The sequence below is a fragment of the Ascaphus truei genome, chromosome 1, assembly GCF_040206685.1.
Source record: "Ascaphus truei isolate aAscTru1 chromosome 1, aAscTru1.hap1, whole genome shotgun sequence".
Taxonomy (NCBI): domain Eukaryota; kingdom Metazoa; phylum Chordata; class Amphibia; order Anura; family Ascaphidae; genus Ascaphus; species Ascaphus truei.
Window position 1 is genome coordinate 331,205,369 of NC_134483.1, and position 22,860 is coordinate 331,228,228.

General features: G+C 43.6%; 1 protein-coding gene across 3 annotated transcripts in view; it reads right to left on the reverse strand.

The window, feature by feature from the left end:
* Positions 1-9,391: 9,391 nt before the first annotated feature.
* The window catches only part of RBPMS (RNA binding protein, mRNA processing factor), a 225,687-nt gene continuing 212,218 nt past the window's right edge, over positions 9,392-22,860 (reverse strand). For all 3 annotated transcript variants that reach the window (XM_075607477.1, XM_075607453.1, XM_075607469.1), the window contains one exon: positions 9,392-15,928. The gene's annotated coding sequence lies outside the window, so the exon portion shown is untranslated. The remainder of the gene's footprint in view (positions 15,929-22,860) is intronic.

Sequence of the window (22,860 nt, forward strand, 5' to 3'; positions counted from 1 at the left end):
CAAGCATGGTGGTGGGAGTGTGATGGTTTGTGGCTGCTTTGCTGCCTCAGGACCTGGATGGCTTGCCGACATTGACACACCCATGAATTCTGCATTGTATTCCAAGATTCTAGAGGAGAATGTCAGGCCAGCCGTCTGTGAGCTGAAGCTGAAACAAAAGTGGGTCATGCAGCAATGCCATGATGCTAAAGATACAAGCAAATCTACAAAATAATGACTGCAGAAGATGAAAGTCCGCATTTTAAAATGGCCTAGTAAAGGTCCAGACCTAAACCCCATTGAAATGTTGTGGCAGCACCTGAAGCGAGCTCTCCATGCAACGAAGCCCTCAAATGTCACTGAATTGAAGCAGTTCTGTAAGGAGGAATGGGCCCAACTTCCGCAAAACCAATGAGAGAGACTGACCAGCAGTTACAGAACATGCTTAGTTGAAGTCATTGCGGCTCAAGGGGGTGCAACCAGGTACTGCATCTAAAGGTGCACATACTTTTTCACACTTGGATATTGGATGTTGAATCATTTGTGGATAAATAAATGTTGAAAAAGTATGCTTTTGTGTCATTTGTTTAATCAGGTTATCTTTATATATTATTAGGACTTGGATTAAGATCGAATAACATCTTCGGTTTGAAATATGGGAAATATGTGAAAATGTTAAGGGGTTTACAAACTTTTTCTTGCCACTGTACAGATTTGTGTAGGTAAAAACAGGTATTGAGAAAGATTACTGCACCCGGGAAAATAGTGCTACATAAGCTTGGAAAACTCACATTCTTTCATATGTGCAGCAGCCAGAATGAGAGTTTCAGGCTAACCTGATGAGGGACTGTGTATCCCCTGGAAAGAGAACATACGTTCTCTTCATATTCAGGACCTTGGGGGTTTCTTATTTTTTTTTATTCAAATAACTTACAGGATAATTATTTTCCTAAAAATAAGAGGAACAGATCTATCTGAAGTATAAGGAAGAAAGGAAGGGGTCGGTACAGACTTTGATAGTACCGTTTCTTGAAATGAGACATGAATAAAATCGCATGCATCGAAACTTAAATCTTCTGCAATTTAAAAAAAAGACAACTTACAAAAAGACAAAACTGAAAGTGAGCTGCAATTGGAAGGCTATTCCTTAGTTTTGTGTGCATGAAAAGCTAATAGGAGACCAAGTATACAGCAGTCTTAGCCCAATGAAAGGTACTATAACCTTTGCCTATCAGATGTCTTGGATGCAATTATGTGTACAGAGCTTTCAACACCTCATCTCTCCATGTGTAGTGTGGCACGCGCATGAGGTTTACACTGCAGAGGAACTGTAACTACAAACTGTAAAATGTGTTGACTGTATTTGTTATATACCCATTTTCATCATTTTTTTTAAGGCCTTCAGATGTATCATAACTCGTGTTCACGGAGTCGCTGGTAGATCCGGGCCATAGTCTTGCAACAAACTGTGCCCTGCTGTTCTTTTAAGAAGGCAAAAGCTACAAATGAGATTTCTCCGCTCTGGCTTTTCCCTGTTTGGAGTATGATTCCAAGAACAAGAAACCTGGAGTTGCACTACATCTGCTACTTTACTGAAGGTTGTTAAATCGGAGAGAACGTTGATCTTTATTCACCCTTTGAGTGCCACATGATGTGGGAGGTGTCACATTAAGTAGCCCACGGATGGCTTTATGACTTTCCTTCAATGCCATGGACCTTTCGCCCATTGCACAACCTCGGCTCTGACTGACGTGAGCACGCGAACACAATAGTTCACGATGTCAGGTTGATCTACATTAGCGATCATATGACCTGGAAAACAGCAGTGTTGACTACTGTAATTTCTCCTCCCAAGTTGTAAAAACCTTCTTAGAGGAAAAAGCTTTCTTTCATACCTACACATGGATTACAGGCCAAGTAGCTGTGGGGGCAAATCTGTTGAATGTTTGCTGAAAATTCATCTTACTTTCGAGACTGTATGACTAGGTTTTTTTTTTTATTATATTGTTTCCCTGTCGGATGGTTTCTCCTCCAAATTCAGAGTACATAGAGTAGTAATATGACCAAGCATGCAGAATGCATTCTGAACCTAGTTTCCTCACTGAGGTGGTTTCGGCATCCCTTTCTCAACCTCTTTCCCCCTTCAGCGCAGTATTGATATTTGTCATAACATGCTTTACAGCTTAGCGTAGCTTGATTAATATGGCCCAAAATGTGTTGGGGAGAGCGATTGTGTGGTCTGCTTGCTGTGAAACTTTTCTATTTGTCAGGTGACGGATGTCTTGGTGGACAGAGGCAGAGGTGTTGAGAGATCAGAACACTTTCAGAAGCTCCCCCATTGTGGAGGTCTCACCCATTTGCACACCCCCGTTGCCTCTATAGGCACTCTACAGACAATTGAGTGCTAAATGCTATAGTAAAAGACAGTCGATACTCCAGTGCACTTCGTTAAGCACAAAGTTTATTTGTGCATAACAACCATTATCTACAAATACATTGTGATTATTTTGTTCTCTGGAGCCTGGAGTATCTACGGTCGTCTGCGATTGTCGTTTGACCACAGTTTTTGTTCCCCGGCGCGCTTATAGAAGGTATAAAAGGCTTAGAGTGCTATTGAGCTATCATTCTTTGAATGCTATGTGTACGTCGCATACAGTATTCCCAATCGGGCTCCTTGTCATCATTACATTTCAATCCACTGCTTATTTGTTTGGTTCTAGTATTCATACATTCTGGTTAACGAGCATTTATAGGGACAAAGAAGACAATGACACTTTGCCTTTAATGAGATGTCTCAGTCCTTAAAATTGATGGATTAGAAAATTATCTTACGTTTGCATGTCCGTTTGGCTTGACCAAGCAAATTTTGATTTGTGATAATTAGTTCTCTTTTTGATGTACTTGGTGATTGAACTTCAAATGTTTCATGCTTGTAAGCACATTTTGGCTTATTCCTTTCTGCAGCTGCAACAGTGGCTGGTTTGCAATGCATTAAGCTGGAATACACCATGGATATGTTAGAACATTCCTGTCATTGCTGATTAGTTTACCTCTCCCTCCTGGGAATACCTTTTGCTGTCAGATGCCAAGCATCTGCTCCAGTTATCCCCCACACATAAACCGCAATCCTAAACGTGTAAACTTTCCATAGGTGGAAAGACCTGCAGTACACTGCAGAAGCATGCTAACAGTTGTGTGTGTGTGTGTTTATCAAGAACAGTATATAATTGGTAAACAACAAGGAAAGTCAGTCAGCAACACAATGTAACCATCCTAAAGTACAGTAATAATGGTGCACGTAGGTAGGAGGATCTCCTTAAAGTCTCAAAAGATGTAAAATAAAAGAGATACCAACAGCACTCGTACTAGAAAAAACTATCGCACACAATGGTTGTAGCAGAAAAGTACTGTAATTGTTCTAGGTTAGAATACACCAAAAAATATTTTAAGATACAGGATAACGGTGTGTCGTCCCCCCCGCCCCAAGAAACACTCAAAAGATGGAATCCTCAGACTGGAACGAGGCTCGGGAGAGATAAGGCACATCAACATACATATGGGAACAAAAGTACTAATATCAGCCACAGATCAGGATAAGAACACTCAATCAGCCAAGACCGCTGGCAATCGCAGACAGGAAAAATAGCCCAGATATAACGGGCTTTACGTATCGGGCACTCGGACAGTCTCATGCCCCTTCCCACCTAAGAGTGGTACTTCCCTTTAACGTCCTGATTAGTCTTAATGCATAAAGATATTTAAAGCATATACTCGATCCCAGGAGTGTGGGGCACTGTACTCCAGATACTGCTGTACCTCGCCGCTGTGTCGCCTCACACGCTCACCTGAGTCCGGTGTTCAGCAATGAATGTGGAGTATATGCTTTAAATATCTTTTTACATTATGACTCATCAGAAGGGAAGTACCACTCTTAGGTGGGAACGGGCATGAAGAAGGTCAGAGTGCTGATACGTAGCCCCCCTTATATGGGGACTATTTTTCCTGTCTGCGATTGCCAGTGGTCCTGGCTGATTCATTGTACTTAGCCTGATCTGTGGCTTTTATTAATGCTTTGGTTCCCCATATGTATGTTGATGTGCCCCTTTTTCTCTCCTGCCTTGTCCCAGTCTTTGGATTCCATCTTGTCTGTTTTGTTATCCTGTATCTTGCAATATTTTGGACGTATAGTATTTTTCTGCTACAATCATTGTGTGTGATTAGTTATTTATAGTATGAATGCTATGGGTATCTCTTTTATAGTATATCATTAGTGTTAGTTACATAAGAACATATAGCAGTTGTTTCTGATTAGACATGTGGACATCCATGAGTCATAAGGTCCACATTACAATTTACAGTTAGGTTGTCAACTTTTTGTTGTACCTAGGACATACTTGAAAGCCAAAGGTAACTCAGTGTTTGTTTTTTCCTTGTAAAATATTTTATAAAAACAAAATTAAAACATTTGGCCTTTACAAATGATGGTACTAAAATATACGATGCCAGCGTCCCTCTTAAATACCTGTGTTTTACAAACTGATTAAATTGAGCCTCCATCTCATGTGCATGTATGGTTGTCACTAGACTTTAATGAAGATACACTCATATCTAACCATATTGCATAACCGGTATGTTGAGGTTTCAGTGGCTAAAAATTGAGCCTCCACAAAATGGTACACACTGTTTTGCTAGCAATTGTAGGACATTTCACAATTTACAAACTGGGGAATGGGAACAAATTTGCTTGGGAAGTGTTGGGAGCTTTTAGGCATCGAGGAGCAGAGAAGGCAGGGACACTTCATGGTGACATTTAAAGTCCTTCACACATTTGCGATTTTAGTAATGTTGGCATCTGACATTAATAGATTTGCATCGGAGTCTTTAGAAAATATTCCAAAGGAAATATTTGTCATTCTTTTGTTCATCCGTTCCCAGTGTCCGTGTGATGGCCGTTTCCCATCGGTGATGATGAGCTATAGAATTTGACATATAAATAACAGTGAAAAAAATGACCGAAATTACATTGGGAAAAAAAAGTGTATGGCCCATAGTGAGATTGGATCTTCAAGAAACGGGGGAAGAAATGGTTGTTTTTAAAATGATCTGTCATTGAGACCACTTTTGGGTGATCTAAGCAGCTGTAGGGTGTATCTCTATTGATAAAATGTGCATGGGGTTGTTTTCTTTCTACGACAGGGTCATGAAGGCACTATCTTAAAACATCTGCTGGAAAGTGCTGCAGATACTCAGCCCATGGACCTTCTACTTGCTTGTGCCGTATTGACATGGACCTGCCCCCACCACATGAAGATCAGCACTGGAGACGAGCAGAAATAACATGGCATGCTGTACAGTGTAGTGTATGTGATAAGAACCGTTAGAGTGCCAGTCCTTTAACATTGTTGGCCAAGTTTACTTAGCAGCATTACTTCATAAGACCCACCCCAGCACGGCTTGGCAAATGCAGACCTTTCACGGCCCATTCAAATATGACCATGAAAAAAATCTTATAGGAGGGCACTTCTTAGTTAATATGGCCTTGTATGTCAAAAAGGCACCGAAGAGGGTAAAACGCATTATCTCTACAGCTATTCAAATGCTAATACTTTAAAATACATTTAAATTCTCTAATACACATCATAAAGTGGAATTCAGTGTTGGCTGGGACACTTCTGACTTTGCTGAAAACCCCAGGCTCATTGTGGGTTAGATTTGCTGATACGAGTAAGCTCTTTCATGGCACTTAATATGAGAGATAAACTAAAGGTATAATTCTGAAACATGCGATTCCAGTGACGTCTGATTATTTCCAGCTCTGCTTGTAATGTGCTGAAATTCCTTTGTGTGCTGTTGCTTGGAAACCAGCCGATGACATTGGGGGAGAAACATGTACAGATGTAGTCAGTATGTGAGTGGCTCATTTCCACCAACTCACATTTTTTTTTATCTCTGAGTTGTATTTATCTCTCCATTAGCTTTTTTTTTTCTAGCTATAAAAAAAAAATGATGTGCTGCGTTGAACCAAAATACCATTTAACATAATACTTTTATTTTTTTTAAGTTGGATCTCGAGTACTGCAAATACCACTTGTGAGCACATTCACATGTCTCAGACAGGTCTGCAACCCTGCCTTTGCCATTATCTCTTGGCATACAATGCTTCCACTGCAGACAGGGATTCTGGGTAATGATATGCAAACAAGTATGAGTGAAGTCATTTTGGTCCATATTTTTTAAACGGGGCTATTCCATAAGACTTCTTCCAACTCAGTAGACACCTGAATGGGCTATAACCAGGGTGGGCAACCCTGTCGCCATTCGCCACTTGTGGCGAATTGGCAGTGAAACTGTGGCGAATAGAGCCTCCTCCCTCCCCCCCTCCCACCCCTTTCCTACTTCTTACTGCACCGGCAGCCACAGGGACAGGAGAAGAAGCAGCAGCAGCACGCTGAGGAAGCTCTCTATCCTCCTATCTCTCCCTCCCCCCCCTGCTTCTTACTGTATCGGCAACCACAGGGACAGGAGAAGCAGCATGGAGAGGAAGCTCTCTCTCTCCTCCCCCCGCCCCCTTTCCCCCCTGCTTCTTACTGCACCGGCAGCCACAGGGACAGGAGTAGCTGCATGGAGAGGAAGCTCTCTCCTCCCCCCGCCCCCTTTCCCCCCTGCTTCTTACTGCACCGGCACAGGGACAGGAGAAGCTGCAGCAGCACAGAGAGGAAGCTCCCCAGCCTCACTCCGTTGCCTGCTCCTCAGCTGTGCTGGGAGGGAGAAGCCAGCCGGCTCCAGCCACTGTCAGGGTGTTGAGAGTGACTTTCGCTGCACTGATCAGTTCCACCATGAGCCATAGACCCAGGGAGCAGCCCCCAGCACTGCCTCTTTAAACCCCCAAAGCCTGCATAAGCACCCACCACCAGGCTTAGGATACCCCCCTGATGCCCAGGTACCCCGACCCCCCCTGATGTCCGCTCCTGCTGCCAAGATCCCCACCCATGCTGCCTTCATGCTCCCAGACCACCCCCTCTCAGGCTGCCCAGATCTCCCCCCAGACTGCCCTGACCCTCCCCACTCGCGCTGCCCTGACCCTCCCCACTCGTGCTGCCCTGACCCTCCCCACTCGCGCTGCCCTGACCCTCCCCTCTCGCGCTGCCCTGACCCTCCCCTCTTGTGCTGCCCTGACCCTCCCCTCCCGCGCTGCCCTGACCCTCCCCTCTCGCGCTGCCCTGACCCTCCCCTCTCGCGCTGCTCTGACCCTCCCCTCTCGCGCTGCCCTGACCCTCCCCACTCGCGCTGCCCTGACCCTCCCCTCTCACGCTGCCCTGACCCTCCCCTCTCGCGCTGCCCTGACCCTCCCCTCTCGTGCAGCCCTCATCATCCCCTCACATGCTGCCCAGACCACTCCCCTCCCCCAGAACTGCACCAAGCCTGCCCACACCGGCACCCACAATGCCCCCACTGCTGCTGCGGAGTTACCCCCTCCCTCCGCCACAGTTCCCCTGCCCTATACCCTGCGTGTTATGTGCCCTACGCATAGGACGGGGGGGGGGGGAGTGCTTGATGATGAGGGGGACTTCTGAAAGGGACTAGGGGAGATCTAGGGTGCTGGGGGGAGATGATGATGATGATGATGGGGGTTAAATGAGATGGTGATGAGGGGGTGAGGTGATGATGATGAGGACGGTAGTGGTGGTGGCGTGAGAGGAGGATGAAGAGGGGGGTGAGAGGAGGAGTGGGGTTGCGGTGGGAGAATTTATAAACTTGTTCAAACAGTGTGTGTTGTTTCAAATTTTCGCATGCGAAACATAATACCTCAATTCTTACATGGTGTGGCTATTTTCACTTCTAATTCGCCACACCTGTGGCTACATTGAAAAATAGGTTGCCCACCCCTGGGCATTAAGGTGTATTCTGCCATCTGAGGTTGGAGTGGAGGGGCTCTGGCTGTACAAGCACTTGCTGAACACACAGTGACAACACACAAAAGGGAAATCAAAAACCCTTCTCGCGTTTCAGCTCAGAAACGAACTTGGAAGATGTATTTATACTATAGGTGTCAGATTTTGTTAAGGAATAATCAGTCACCAAGATACAACCCCTTAAATATGTCACTGCCATTAATACACTTTGTCCTATAATAATTTTATTTATATAGTGTTTTGCTCCCAATGGGACTAAAAGCACTTCAGTTACAAAAAAAGAAAAATGTACAGTTATAAAAGAGATACTGTACAAGTTGGTACGGTACTGCCGTACATATTGTGGTTAACTAAATGCCTGGGTAAACAGGTAGGTCTTGAGCCTGTTTTTATAAATTCCCAGAGAGGGGGCCGCTCGAACTGTACTAGGCAGCCTGTGCCAGAGAGTGGGAGCAGCATGGCTACAAACTCGGGCCCCTAGGCAGGATTGCTTCAATAACCACCAGTCATTAATAGTGTTTACTATGTATATTGTATAAAAATCTCAGGTAAACCACCGTGGCTACAATGCAAGGGTAGTTTGTCTTGTTTCCCTTTGCTTTATGTAATGATTATGGCTTGTATAAACGATGGAAGAATAATAGTGTGATCAAAGCAATACACTGTATCTTCATACATTCTAGACCCGCTTTTCCACATCTGTGCATGTGGAAAATAACCGCAGAATGTGAAATACTGCAATTAAATGTCTTCTATCCTGAAACCACTTTAAGCATATATGATAAAATGTTGTTTAAAAAAAAAATAAAAAATGCTATTCATTCATAAAACAATAAAAATCTTTTTTTTAAGGGGAGTCACTAAAGTGTGATTTCTGTAATATCTCATTGAATACTATGGACTTGTATTACACAATGATTCTCAGAAAAGTGTAAGTGTGTTAGCCTACATCAAATAACCCAAAACGTGCTGTACAGATCTGCACATAACGTGTACATTTTGCAAAACAATATTTTATGTATCCGGTACATCTGTACATTAATGGAGACTAATCCCATTAATTAAGCATCATGAAGAGATCCCTTGTCTACGTCGGGGTGTGCAATCTTTCCATGCTGCGCCCCCTGCCTGCTTCCCTCCCTAACTGCCCCCTCTCTCTTCCCTGCTCTCTGGCATTAAATGACGTGTCGCCGAAGTTTGCGCACCGCTGGTCTACGTTAATATATAAAAAGTTAGGTAACTTGCCCATCATGTTGGTGCTGAAGTACAATGAGCACATATATAGCTTCCCCATGAAGAAAATTACCTTCGGGAGGGAGTCAAGGAGACTGTCCAAATAGATGGGGATATTAATGGCAATTCTTAGTGTTGGCAACATTGAATACGTACAGTAGAAACGTGTTGCTTTATGTCATATTTTAATCCCTCTAACTGTGAAGTGATCTATGAAACTCGACAATAACAAAATGAATTCCCCAAATACAGAAATAAATAGAAACAGCGATACAATATTTTTTTATTGTAAAAAAAAAAAAAAAAAATACAATAGAAAAGTACCTTTAAACATCTCTAAAAGCTTCATAAACAATTTGTATTTCTGCATACATTATCAAACACAAAACAAAAATAAAACAATTAGCTATACATCCATTCCCTTGTTTTGTATGTTCAGTCTGTCCTCTGGTTGTTCAGCATTATTATCTAGTTACAAATTGAGAAATGCGTGCTGAACCCTAATATTTTCTTATGGCCAACACATTACATTTGAGTAAAGTTATATAAATTCTTTGTCGTTTCCACATCCAAGTAATACATTCAGCCTATTAACATTCATCATTAAAAACTGTTTCCCTTTCAATCACTTTTTAATCAAACGTTTGCGCACTTTGATAAGTAATAATGATGTTGAACATGCTTTGGAATGATGACCGTGCTGCTCAGTTTTTTTTTTTCCGTATCACACAATTAAACTTATTGTATGAAAAATGGTATGTGATGATATGACCATTATTAGCATAAGCATTAATAAGATCCTGGTCGGTGACCGAACCATGTGAATTTCACAATGGTTCATATGCAATTACAGGGTGTCTAATGTGTTGTATGCCCAGTAGTCAGAAAGGTTGAACTAAGCTACAGTATACTCTCTTTGCATGCAGCGAGAGACCCTCTTATCATATAAGACGTAGGTTACACTAACCTTTCCTACCTTGAGTTAAGCTCTGGAATTTGGTGGCTGTGGAGAAGTGTATAATATATGAAGTATACCTTCCTACATTATAACATCTTCAATGCTGAAATGGCCTATACATCATTGCTGGTAAATAATTTGCCCTCTACCGCGGCAAAAGTGTTTCGAGTCTTCAGCATTACACAACTTCAGTGCTAATCATTCCATTGATACTCTGCCCTCACCCTGCAGTGGAGTTGCTTGCAATGCAAATACAATGCGAAGCACCTCCGTAAGGAAGGGTTAAATATTGCATATGGAGGAGTAGCATAACGTAAAATGTCAGTGAGTTTTAATCGGTTGTCCGAGTAGCATATGGAAGTCGTGATGCTCTGTATGACTACAAGAAATTCTAGAACCGCTAAACAAAGGAGCAGAGCTCTTTGGGGCTTATTATAGGATATAATACAGAAAGGGAAAAGGCTCCTTGTTATAAATCCACCTTTTCTTTAAAAAATAAAGTTGAACTATAAATGTGTATATTAAAAACTAGCAGTATCACAGGTTTGGAACTACAAAAAAATAAAATAGGGGTACCACAAACCTTTAGCATCACCATAACACTTCGGCCTCTGGTTTTAATCTGAACTTGCATCAACAGGATAACTTTTTTCCCCCTCCTGAATGACCAGGAGTTCAAAGCAGCAATCCTACATTTTATGTATATCCTTTTTTTCCCTCACAGAATTCGAACTAGAGGGTCTTCAAAGCTGAATCACATTATTTGTAGCTCCTGGGACCCCCTGCTTCCTGAGAAATTTACCATCTGAGTTGCCGATGTTCCTTCATGGATTTTCAAAGGTGGCGGCCTGCAGTCATCCAATAGGAAGCCGCAACGCTATTCTTAATATGATCTTGCGGCTTCCTATTGGCTCTCAAGACCCACAGGATTTGGCGCCTATCCATTCCCCTTTTTGGGAGCAAAAACACCGGAAACTTAACCGATGAGTTTCTTGAGAAAGGGCGGGAATCTTGGAGCTTAAAATGGAGCAGTTCAGCTCCGTAGGACCCCTCGGTTCAAATTATTTAAAAAAAAACAAAGAACGAGGCAGTGGGATTTCTGCTTCAAGAAGTAAAACATAAACAAATCAGCATTGTTTCCCCTTTTTCTTGCTATATGTCAGGAGTGGCCAACTCCAGTCCTCAAGGGCCACCAACAGGTCAGGTTGTAAGGCAATCCCTGCTTCAGCACCGGTGGCTCAGTCAATGAAGCAGGGATATCCTTAAAACCGGACCTGTCAGTGGCCCTTGAGGACTGGAGTTCGCCAATCCTGCAGTATGTGGTACAATGAGCTACTGTATGATGAGGTTCTCGGTTGTGCTACTGAAACGTTGGCTTCACAACACTTTTACTGAGTCGCTGGGTTAATACGGATGTTTTACGGAGTAAAGTGGGACTTGTGAGGAGTACAAGCACCCTGTTTCCTGTTCTCTTCTTTGCCCATGCATTTGATTTTCGAAACATAGCAAACTCGACACAAAGTTATGGAGGGTCAATAATAAATCATAAACGCATGGACATGTCTTCCACAAGTCTCCATATGTCTTGTGTCTGATTTGCAACCACAACCAGCTTGACAATAACACCATCATTAACCGAGCTCAAACTGATGATCAGAAATGGATGAAATATCTAGGTTTATATGGTTTTCTGGTTCTGCACTTCCTTAACCCAAGTTTGCTGTACAAACGATGTAAGTTAGCAGGCAACACAAATATCCATGTGTTCCTCCCCTGGACCCTCACATTTTATTTAAATGGTGAGAAGGGGGAGACGCTGCATCCTATTGGCTCGTGACGTGCGGAAGACATAAGCCTCTAGTTTGTTTCTCATGCAGGGGATGGTAATTGGTGTTTCCTTCAGTGGTAAGTATCACGAGAACCAGGGGGTCCCCAGCGCTGAAAATAAAAATGTTCAACTCCGAGAACCCCCTGCTTCCCATCCATATACAAATGGGAAAGAGTTGGGAGAACTGTGCCTTTAAAAAATGGGTAGGGTGACAGAGTCTCAATGATTTGCATGGTGTTGGGCCTTGTCTGCAGTGTAATCACTGTGTGACGTGACAATGAGCTCCATTTAGGGGACCTGTGGAAGACACGCAAATACACTCATGAGTTTCTTTTCTGTTTCATATTGCATAGAAAGCCATTAGATATTATAGTTACGAGAGGTAAGTAACCAACTAAAAAAAAATAAAACCATCAACGTAGTAGTTGCAACAATAATAGTCTGGTTGGACCCAGCAGATTCATGTAACATTCTCATGTTAAAAGCATATTGTTTCAACACTGTTCACAATACATAAAACTCTGCAAAAACATTGTACTGGCATTTGAGACTTGACTTCACATTTGGGAACAATACTGTAACTGCTTCCCATTTGCTTTACAAAGGCCTTATTCAATATGCTATGAAGCCAGGTCCCCCTGCTGGGGAAGATTGGAGCCCCATTTGTTTGAATGCAGTTGAACGCTTCTCCAGCACTGGGGAGAGGCTTCCCAGCATATTGAATAAAGGTGTAAGACAAAACAATCATTTATAAGTTTCTATTAAAATATTTCTAGAGTTTATAGTACCATAAAAACTTTTTTAAATAGCATATAAAAACATTGAATCAGCACAGCATTTATTTCTCTACCAAACCCATACTAGAAATCCCACCTGGGCTGGAAGGGTTAATTAGTCTACAAAATGTGCATGGACAACATTACATATATTTCTTTGGACGGTAAGTTGCGCGGTCGCTCTGTTTTGTTAATAGAAAAATCACACAAGAAATGACGTTTGGTTACTAGTCCTTGTATTTTTACTACTTTGTGTCCGTGTCCGTTTGGGAAGGCCAATCTGTATTGCTCCAGTGAATTGAAAATAAACTTTTTCTAAAATAAACGTTTAAGCGCCCTAGCTTTGACCTGCGGAGCATCCGAGGAAGGTCAAGTTTTGGGAGTGGATCTGCCAAAGTGGCATTTCTCCAGTGCTGGCTTCCTGTGTTTATAATGAAGCTTTGACACCTCCACCAGATTAATAGCATCAGTGCAGCAGAAGTGGCTCAGTCCCTTGCAATGAAATAATGTTTCTTCTAGGTGTGCACATAGGGGGTTATTTATTCATTAAAGTGTGAGAGTGCTGATTGGGCGCCATCACACAGAAACTTCCATTCAAATCAATGGGAGGGTAGTGTCAGATCAGCACTATTGTTTATATCCAAACAATACTTGTCAAACAGGTCATAAGCCCCATCTCAATAAACGGTGAAGCCAATTTTTTTATTGTAATTTAAATGAAGCTGAAAAGTTCTCTGACAAGGAAAAGATGGCTTCACAGCAAACAGAACAGGGAGCATAGACCGTTACACTCAAAGTCATCATAAACATCAGACTTTTGTGGAAAGGGTGCAGGTAACATATTGATGCTCTTTTCTACACAACGTCCGTAGTGATGTGTATGTGTTCAATATGCACATAATGCAATCACACTTGTGTTTTAGGGTGTGACCACTTTTATTAGACCAACATAACAGCATACAAGGATTTGCTGGGTGAGTTTCTAAAATCCCATTGGTCGTTGCTTTAAAATGACACGATGTTAATAAGGTCTCGTAGTTAATGTCTACAGTAGGGGAGCAGAGTGTGATCCTTCGTGAGTTGCAGGGCTCACAAAGCATGAGAATTCAGTCAAGAATTCAAATGCAGATTGCCCAAATAGAATATTGAAGTTACAATGAGAAAACATCCAATAATAAGGGAAATAAATAATTAATTGGAAAATCCATTCACAAAAATCTAAATCTGAGTCGCTTAAGTTCCTGTGTTCATTGGCTGATCCTGATCAAGCTACTTTTTCATCTTAGATGTCTGTCAAATTTAGAAATGTTTCCCTCTGCATGTTAATAAATCGACTTTTTTGATGTGCTTACATTTTGTGCCCAGACTGCTGTACCTTTGGTCTAATAAAATGTACCACTGCCTAGAACGAGCACACCTGATTTCCACAATTTGTTTTGGAATGTGCCATATTTCACTTGCTTTAATAGAATGTTCCATACATCAGCTGGATTCAGTTCTCAGGTACGCACCGCAGGCAAACATGTCGCTAAACATTTCTCTCTTATTGCATGTGACCCAATAAGATGCATGTTATGCTTTTTCCTCATGAAGCATCTTCAGTCTTTTTTACTTTCAGGATTATTCATTCAAATAGGTAATGATCAGCAAAGGAAAAGTATATATTTTTTTTTGTAAAGGTGTGAAGGCTCCTTTAATGCTTACAACATGTTATTTTGCGTTAAGTTAATTGCCACCATGAGAATACTGAACTGTAAATCCACATAAGCAATATCCAGATGCAACACGTCATCTAGAAGACTTCAGGTTAACAGCTACACCTAAGTGGTGAAACCTAAGCCCTATTCTGTTTGGCAAGATGATGCTGTAAATGTCCACACCGATCATCTTTTTGGGGATTAACAGTCCATAAAATTTCATAATCTGACACAAGGGAAAATACAGTTTGAAGAGTTAGCAGTCTAAGGCGGATATGTATCAATAGGAAGCAATTTGCTTCAAAAGATGGAGCGACATACGGTATAAAGCTTGTTTCCTACATTTTAGGAGCAGAGGTTAACGTCGCCTAAACCTGGCCGATTTGTGCAACTTTTATTCTCCTTATAATATTGCATGATCTCTCTTCCCCCAACTCCTTTTATATTCACTCCCCAAAAACCGCTCACTGCTGCAAGTGAAGCAAAATGGGAGTAAAGTGCACTGATACACTGCTGCGGGGTCACTGGGAGAGCTTCACTGAGCCTCGATTACAGGTTATCGCACAACGATCTCGCGTTAACTACCATTCAAGGCAAATCACTGTACAATAACCCATATCGAGGCTTAGTGAATCCCAGGGACAAAATGATGCAACGTGCACCAGTTTGTGGATCAATCCTTCCGTTTGTGGCACTTGATACATGATACAATTTTGGAGCTAAACTGGGGCATTTTCATCCTGCATCAATCAGCTTGTGATTTGGGAATGTGAATAAGAGGAGTCCGTGAGAAGTAACATGACAGGTTATAATGAGATGTATCTGATTGTGTGTTCTGTGTGTCATTTTATTTCCCTTTTATCTGAACAAATAAACAATTACGCAGATCTGCAAATGTCTCGGTCTAAACATCTGCACCAGCTGAAAGACACGATCAAACATTGGACACAAGTGGAGCAGAGCTTCCAAACAAGCTTTTCTTCTACACTGATATGTGGATCTCGACATTAAATTGTTAACTAATCCCTCTTGATACAAATCGGCATAAAACAAGGTAATACTGTAAAAGCACACCAAAGTGTATTCAATATATACAGCTCGCTTTAACAAAATAGAACGGGCAAAATATCTATATCTTAAAATACAGTTCTTCCGTTTAAAAAAAAAATCTCAAAACATGCTTATAATATGCAGCATAGAAAAACAAACAAAAATAGATATATATTTTTAATTACACGCATTAAAAAAATTATAGCACAAAATAGTGTGTCTGAACACAGTGGAAGGTTGCCTGGCATATACATTGCTTGCTGGGAACAGTTATGCCCTCCGTTTGTTTGTTTAGGATTGAAAGCATTAACTACTGCAGAGAGCAATGTACGGGCAAGTCAAGCTTTCACTTAAGGCACTCTGCAGTTCCTTTCAGTGTAAAAAGAGTAGGACATTATTCACTTGCTTTCTTCTATGTGGCAGAACAGATGTGTGATAGAGGCTGGGTCAAAGTCTTGAAGGAATCAGAATAGAATGAACGATGGTTGTTAAGCCTAAGAGAGGGGAAAAAAAAGTGAAACGCGTTAACAAATAAGTCCGCTACAAATAAAAAAGACCTTTATATCGATGGGGTCATTTTTTTCAAAGTCTCCCGGCACCAAATTTATTAAGGAAATTTGTTTTCCATTGAAACGTATTTGATTTTCTTCTTTGATAAATCTGGCTCAGTCATTTTGCAGCCGGAAGACTTTAGTAAATAGACCACTTGACGTCTACATACTGTATAATTCTAGCTCCTAAAGGTCTCTTTTCTTACCTGTGTTGATATGCTTAGATTATTTTATTATCTCAGCTCTAATTTCTTGCTACTGTCTACACCTGCCCGACTCTTGCGTTCTGCTCAAGGATGTATTCTCTCTACCCCCTTTGTATCTAAAGCCCTCTCCCACCTTAAACCTTTCTCACTGACTGCCCCGAATCTCTCGGATGCCCTTCCCCTCAATATTTGACTAGCACCCTCTCTATCCACCTTTAAGACCTACCTTAAAACACACCTCTTTAACGGCGCATATGGGGAGCTCCACTGGCTGATACTGTACATCTCAGATGCACTGACCTTGAGACGCACTTACCATAACACCCTACTACAGTCTCTGTAAGTTCTCCCTAATCACCACTTAGATTGTAAGCTCTTTGGGGCAGGGACTCCATTTCCTATTATTACTGTCATGCCTGAAGCGCTTATTCCCATTATGTGTTATATTATTATGTCACGTGTATTACTACTGTGAAGCGCTATGTACTGTACCTGGATGTATGTCGCTATATAAATAAAGACACATAATTATTATTATTATTATTATTATTATTATTATTTTGGTCTGTTGGAGAGTACAAAAGCAAGGTTTGCTCAATATGTTTATTGGTCTAATATTAATTTCCATTTATTTATAAGGTGCTGGTGTTTTCTGCATTATCGTGATTGTGAAAAATAATATGAAGTAAAACACACATGAAATATTACAACATTATTATAAACTGGTACAATAGTTAAAGAAGCCCGCTTTAAGGAGCTTGGGACGTAACATTGGTTAAACAGCGGTGGTCATTCATGTTCCTTCCATAATACAAATACAGAGCTGCATATGAAAAGACCCACCATAAAGGTGAGAAGAGTGCCACAGAAGGAGGAGGAAGGTTAATTTATATCAGAGCTGCAGCAAAATTGTGCAAAGTGAGCACGCATTTATAGGAAGAAGGACGGCTATTAACCAATCAGCTGTGCTTTGAACAAAAGCATTGGAAAACCAAACTAGAATGGCTGCTCCCTCAAGCGATAAATATAGGATTTATTCTTACTTATTGGTAGCAGCCGAAAATGTTGTATAAAAAGAGAAATGCGTGTTCCAACCCAATTAATTAGATTAGATTGTAAGCTCTCCGGGGCAGGGATTTCTTTTCCTATTGTCTAACTTTGCTGTGCTTATTGTATTGTAATTCCCTGTACTGTATTGCCTCTGTAAAGCGCTGAGTACACTCTGGGTACTATATAAAAATAGATATACAATTGATTAATAACAGAAAGCAACCTTTCTGTTATAAGTGTGTTCCATCGAATGATCAACCTGAGCTATATACTATCACTAAAAAGTAGACTGATAATGTATACCATTGCCTGGGCCATGATGTGTTCTTTGGGCATCATGTACAGTAGTAAGTAGCCTTCAGCCCAGCAGCGTAACTAGAGTGTCCACCGTGAGTGATCACCTAATTCTGGAATTATTGGAGAGCCCCTATATAATATCTGGAAATGGTTTATTTTGGATGTATATTAGTGTTGTACCGGTTCCTAAATTTTCCGAAAAACGGGTAACGGGTACCCGGGCAAAATGAACCATTTTTCCCGGACGGGTACCCGATTACCCGGACGGCACTTACCTGCAGGGTGAGGAAGACCGCTGCGGAGGTTGAGGAGAACCGCTGCGACATCGCGGGAGCAGCAGCAGACGTTCTGGTGGCGGTGGCATCAGCAGAAGTCCTTGTTCAGCCGGCGGGAGCAGCGGAACACAGCTGATGTTGGTGGGAGCCGGGGAACCATGTGACCGGAAAAGCAGCGTTCCTACTGGACAGCCGAGGAGGAGCTCCAATTTGAACGCTCCTGCTCCGGTCACATGGTTCCCCGGCTCCCACTAGCATCAGCTGCGTGCTGTGTTTCGCTGCTCTCGCCGGCTGAACAAAGACATCCCCTGCTGCTGTCACCGCCAACAGGACGTCTGCTGCTGCTGCTGCTGCTGCTGCTGCTCCAACGATGTCACCGCGGTCGTCCTCCCCATCCGCAGCGGTCCTCCTCACCGGTCTTCCTCTGTCGCCGGCTGCAGGTAAGTGTTGAAGTATTTTTCAGCTACTGTGAATTATTGGGTAATTTCCGGGTACTCGGTACATCACTAATGTATATGTATTTATATGCAGGGTAATGAAATGGTAGAAAGGTTTATATTCTCCAGTCAGACTGCCTGTCTGGAGTGTGCAATATGAGTGTTTACTACTCTACTTTGGTCCTTATTGCTCAACAATGTGCACTGTAAAACAGTCAACTTGTACAGAAGAAGAAATCCCCTGTGTTGTGTCTGTGTGCGCCTGGGGATTTATAAGGCGGTAGAGTAGTGATTTCTTTTAACCTTTTACAAGCTGTAGTACCCATTCAACATGTATTTATTCAGTGGAAAACCTTTCAAATGTAATGTGACATTGTAGAGCCCCAAGCCATGAAAAACATGTTTTTGTTGCGCCAACATTTTGCAAAACTGAGGAACCCGGACCCGGAAATAGGGCTTTTTCTAGAGAGAAGAGAGATACCAGAGATACCCGGCAAATTCATATCGGCTAATTTCCCAGATATCTCAGGAGTGTTCACATGTATCTCCCAACAAGTGTTTTTGGAGGTATACACGTCAACGGGTAAGAAAAAGGGGGAGAAAGAGAAACATGGGGCTCAAATAAAGAGAATTGCATGTGTGAGAGAAGAGGGAGGAAAAAAACACGTGAGGGGGAACTAAGATAAATACATGAGGGGAGAATAGAGAGAAAGAATGAGAGAGGCTGGGGGTGAGACGAGAGACAGGCTGGGGAGTGGAAGAGAAAAGATAGGCTGGGGGGGAGAGAAAGACATGCTGGGGGGGAGAGAAGAGAGACACAGGCTGGGGGGGGAAGAGGAGAGGGAAAGATAGGCTGGGGGAGAGAAAAGATAGGCTGGGGGGAGAGAAAAGATAGGTTGGGGGGAGAGAAAGACATGCTGGGGGGAGAGGAGAGAGAGGCTTGGGTGGGGGGAGAGGAGGGAGACACAGGCTGGGGGGGAAGAGGAGAGGGAAAGATAGGCTCGGGGGAGAGAAAAGATAGGCTGGGGGGGAGAGAAAGGCATGCTGGGGGGGAGAGGAGACAGGCTGGGGGGGGAGGGAAAGGAGAGGGAAAGATAGGTTTGGGGGAGGAGAGAGAGAGACAGGCTGGGGGGGAGGAGAGAAAGATAGTCTTTGGGGGGGGGTGGAGGAGAGAGACAGACATGTTGGGGAGGGGGGAGAGAGATGAGGGAGAGGAGCTATATATGCTAGGGGGAGGAGAGCGACATGTTGGGGGATAGAAGGTGGCAAAAAACATGCTGGGGGGTGGGGAGGAAGAAAGACATGACGGGGGAGGGGAGGGAAACTTGTAGGTAATAAGAGTTATATGAAGTGAAAAATAAGAGTCAAGGGGGGAAGAGAAAGACATTGAAGGAAATAAATAGATAAGGGTGAAACGAATTAGAGAAGTAAAGACGAAAAAGCCATTGGAAGAAGGAACACAATGAAAGACATGCTAGGAGGAGAGAGGGACAGGCTGGGGGAGAGAGAGAGAGAGACAGGTTTGGGGAGAGAGGAGAGAAACATGCTGGGGGGCAGGAGATGAGAGAAAGACCTGAGGAGGGAAAGGAGAAATATGAGAGGAGGGGAAAAGATGGGATCACATACACGGTGTGAGAGAGAAAGACACTAGGGGGGAAAGGAGAGACACGAGGGAGCAAAGTAGACCGAATGTGATTATGTCATAACTTTAGCAGGGGCCCCATTCTTCAAGTCTGTCCTGGGCAACAACAATTCAGCTGGCGGCCCTGTCTCACTAGGCTGCTTTGATAGACACAGCTAATCTAAAACAATTAACTTAACTGTTCTAAAATGTTCCTGAACTCTTTCAATTGAATGTTTGCCAACCTATTTCGTAGACTCTCTGAAATGACTGTATAAATCATATGTACCACTAAGAAAACTACGTGTAATTTGGGGATCTCGGTTTATCACTCTAGTATCTAAGTCTGATATAAACTCACGATCCACTTAAGCGCATCTTGTTTTACTTGGTCAAGCTCTTTAAAGCACACTCTCTGGTGTACAGTATAACAACATATAAATCTGCCATGCTTTGTTGGAGCCTTACTAATACGTGTTTTTGTTGCTTAACCCCATATCTAAAAGATTGGTCAGTAATGCTTAACCCCATCCATAAAAGATGAAATGCACTGAAACGCAATGTATTGGTAGAGCATGTAGCAGTCAAGGTGCTTCTGCTGCAGTGCCATTTACTCAACTGCTTTCTGAGCAGCTCTGCTATCCCCAGAGATATGCCTGGCAATATGCAGGCTCACTTGGGTTGCTTCTAAGGCTGCGACCAGGGTGATGCTGAGCGCGCGCACTCGTTGCGATGAAACACATTGCAACAATGTGTGTGGCCAGCGTGAGCGTGCGACTGCGCATGTCCGTGAGCGCACGGCACTCAGCTGCTTGTAGAGACAAGTACATTTGTTTCTGCAGCTCGCTGGCGCGTCACGTGAGCGGTTCGCCCAATGAGGGTGAACCAGCTCTGTGACGTCATGGCTGCGCCCCCCCACATGCGCGCAACTAGCTGGCCAGGAATCGCACGGCCAAGCAGAGCGCATGACGTCATGGCGCTCGAGCACCAGCGCACATGCTCACAGCCTGGCCGCAGCCTAAGAATAAACAGTCCCGTACCAGCAGGCCACCGTACTGACTACCCGGAGAAAGCTTTCAATGTATGTCTTTCAATGTTTTTTTCTGTTCTTGATCACTGTTCCTCACTGTCACCAAACACAGAAAAGCAGAGATAAGGCAAACGGGGTATGTCCCTGTGACATCAAAGGCTGTCTCCGTGATGTCGTAAGTCTTTCCTTTTCCCCTGTGAATGAATCAGAGAGCCTTAACGAGTGGTGGAGAGATAAGAAAGGACTAAAGGCCTCCAAAGAAGCTTAGTGACCTGTCTCAACAAAATAATGAATGCAGAACACAATTTATTTAAATATACTGTATCTGTAAACAATGGTGTCCTGCAAAACATGGGTCAGATAGCCGTATTAATCAATACTGCTCACCCGGCAACATATACAGCACCTCATAGAAGCCAACTACAGATGTAGCTAGCCTCATTGTTTCTAATGATAAGACAACATATCCTGTTATAACTAAGGCCTCGTCCATAATGCACGATACGGAGCGAGCTACATAGCTCGCGCTACAAACAAACGTGTGTAGTCCAAAGCGCATGGTCATGTGAGCACGAACTTGCACGTGCACGTGAGATACAGGGATACCGAGGCGCATGCGCGATGGTGTGGTGGGTAGTCGCTTAAGCTGAGAGCTCTTACCCCCGCCGCCAAATAAAGCATTGATACCCGCAATAAAACCCACTTTTTTCAGCGCAATTTCCCCACACAAGTCGGAGAACCAGCAGAGATGGCCCCGCAGTCCTCAAAGAAGAAAAATACTGGCGATTTGAGGAAATATTTGAGCCGACCGGCGACACGGGGCGCCGGAGCAGAAATGGCGCCAGGATCGGCAGCAGGCTCGGAGTCCGACCATGAAGAGGACGCGGAGGAAGCACCGGAGCAGCTACCCATGCGGAGGTGCGACTTTGATCGCCTCTACAACGGCATGAAGACGTTCTTCCGCGCGGAGATCCAGGAATTAAAGAAGGAGGTTCAGGGCCTGGGGGAGCGCACGGGAGCTCTAGAGGATAAGATGGCGGCTGTCACTACCACAATCAGAAAATCAGAGAAGCGGTCTACCTACCTGCAGGCACAGATCACAGAGCTTGCGGACCGGCAAGAAGATGCTGAGAACCGAGACCGCCGCAGCAACATACTCATACGCGGTATCTCGGAGGAGGTAACAGAAATAGTGGACTTCATTACCAGGTGGATGACCACCTTGCTCCCGGACGCTCCCGTGGCGGAGCTAATGATGCACAGATGCCACCGGGCCCTCCGGAGTAGGCCGGCGGCTTCCGATCAACCCCGAGATGTAATTGCCCGCATGCATTACTTCCGCACGCGGGAAGCTATCTTTCAAACAGCTAGGGGAGAGGGGGCCTGCAAGTTTGAAGGGACCTCCCTGCAGCTGTACCAGGACTTGTCTTCTATAACCTTGGCCCGGCGCAAGAAACTGCAGCCAATTACCAAAATTTTGCGCAACAGGGCCATCCGATACCGATGGACCTTCCCATTCGGCCTGCTGGTCCTAAGGAATGGGACGGCCATCTCCATGAAAGAACCAGAGGAATGCCCTGACTTCCTCCGAAAGTTAGGGGTGGAGGAGGGCCAGTCATCCGCTTCCCGACGGGACCCAGACCCAGAGCCAGACACAGACTGGCAGCAAACCTCCACCTCTAGAAAGAACCGAAGGCGATCAGAAGGGGAGAAGGAGTGAAGGGATAATCAACCGTTCAATATACTAATAAAATGACTGTTACCCTGGTTTAGTTGCCGCAGTTGTGGCGTGAGTTAATTCCAAAATGGCGCTGCTACCCCTCGATGCTGAAAGTGACGAAACATAAGGATTTACCCGGCTCTAGGCGACCCCCTGGTAGTCCCAGCAATGATATAACCCACGATGAAGATTGCGGTGTTCTCCACGGCGATGTCACCCCTGCACGTACCTGAGAAGTC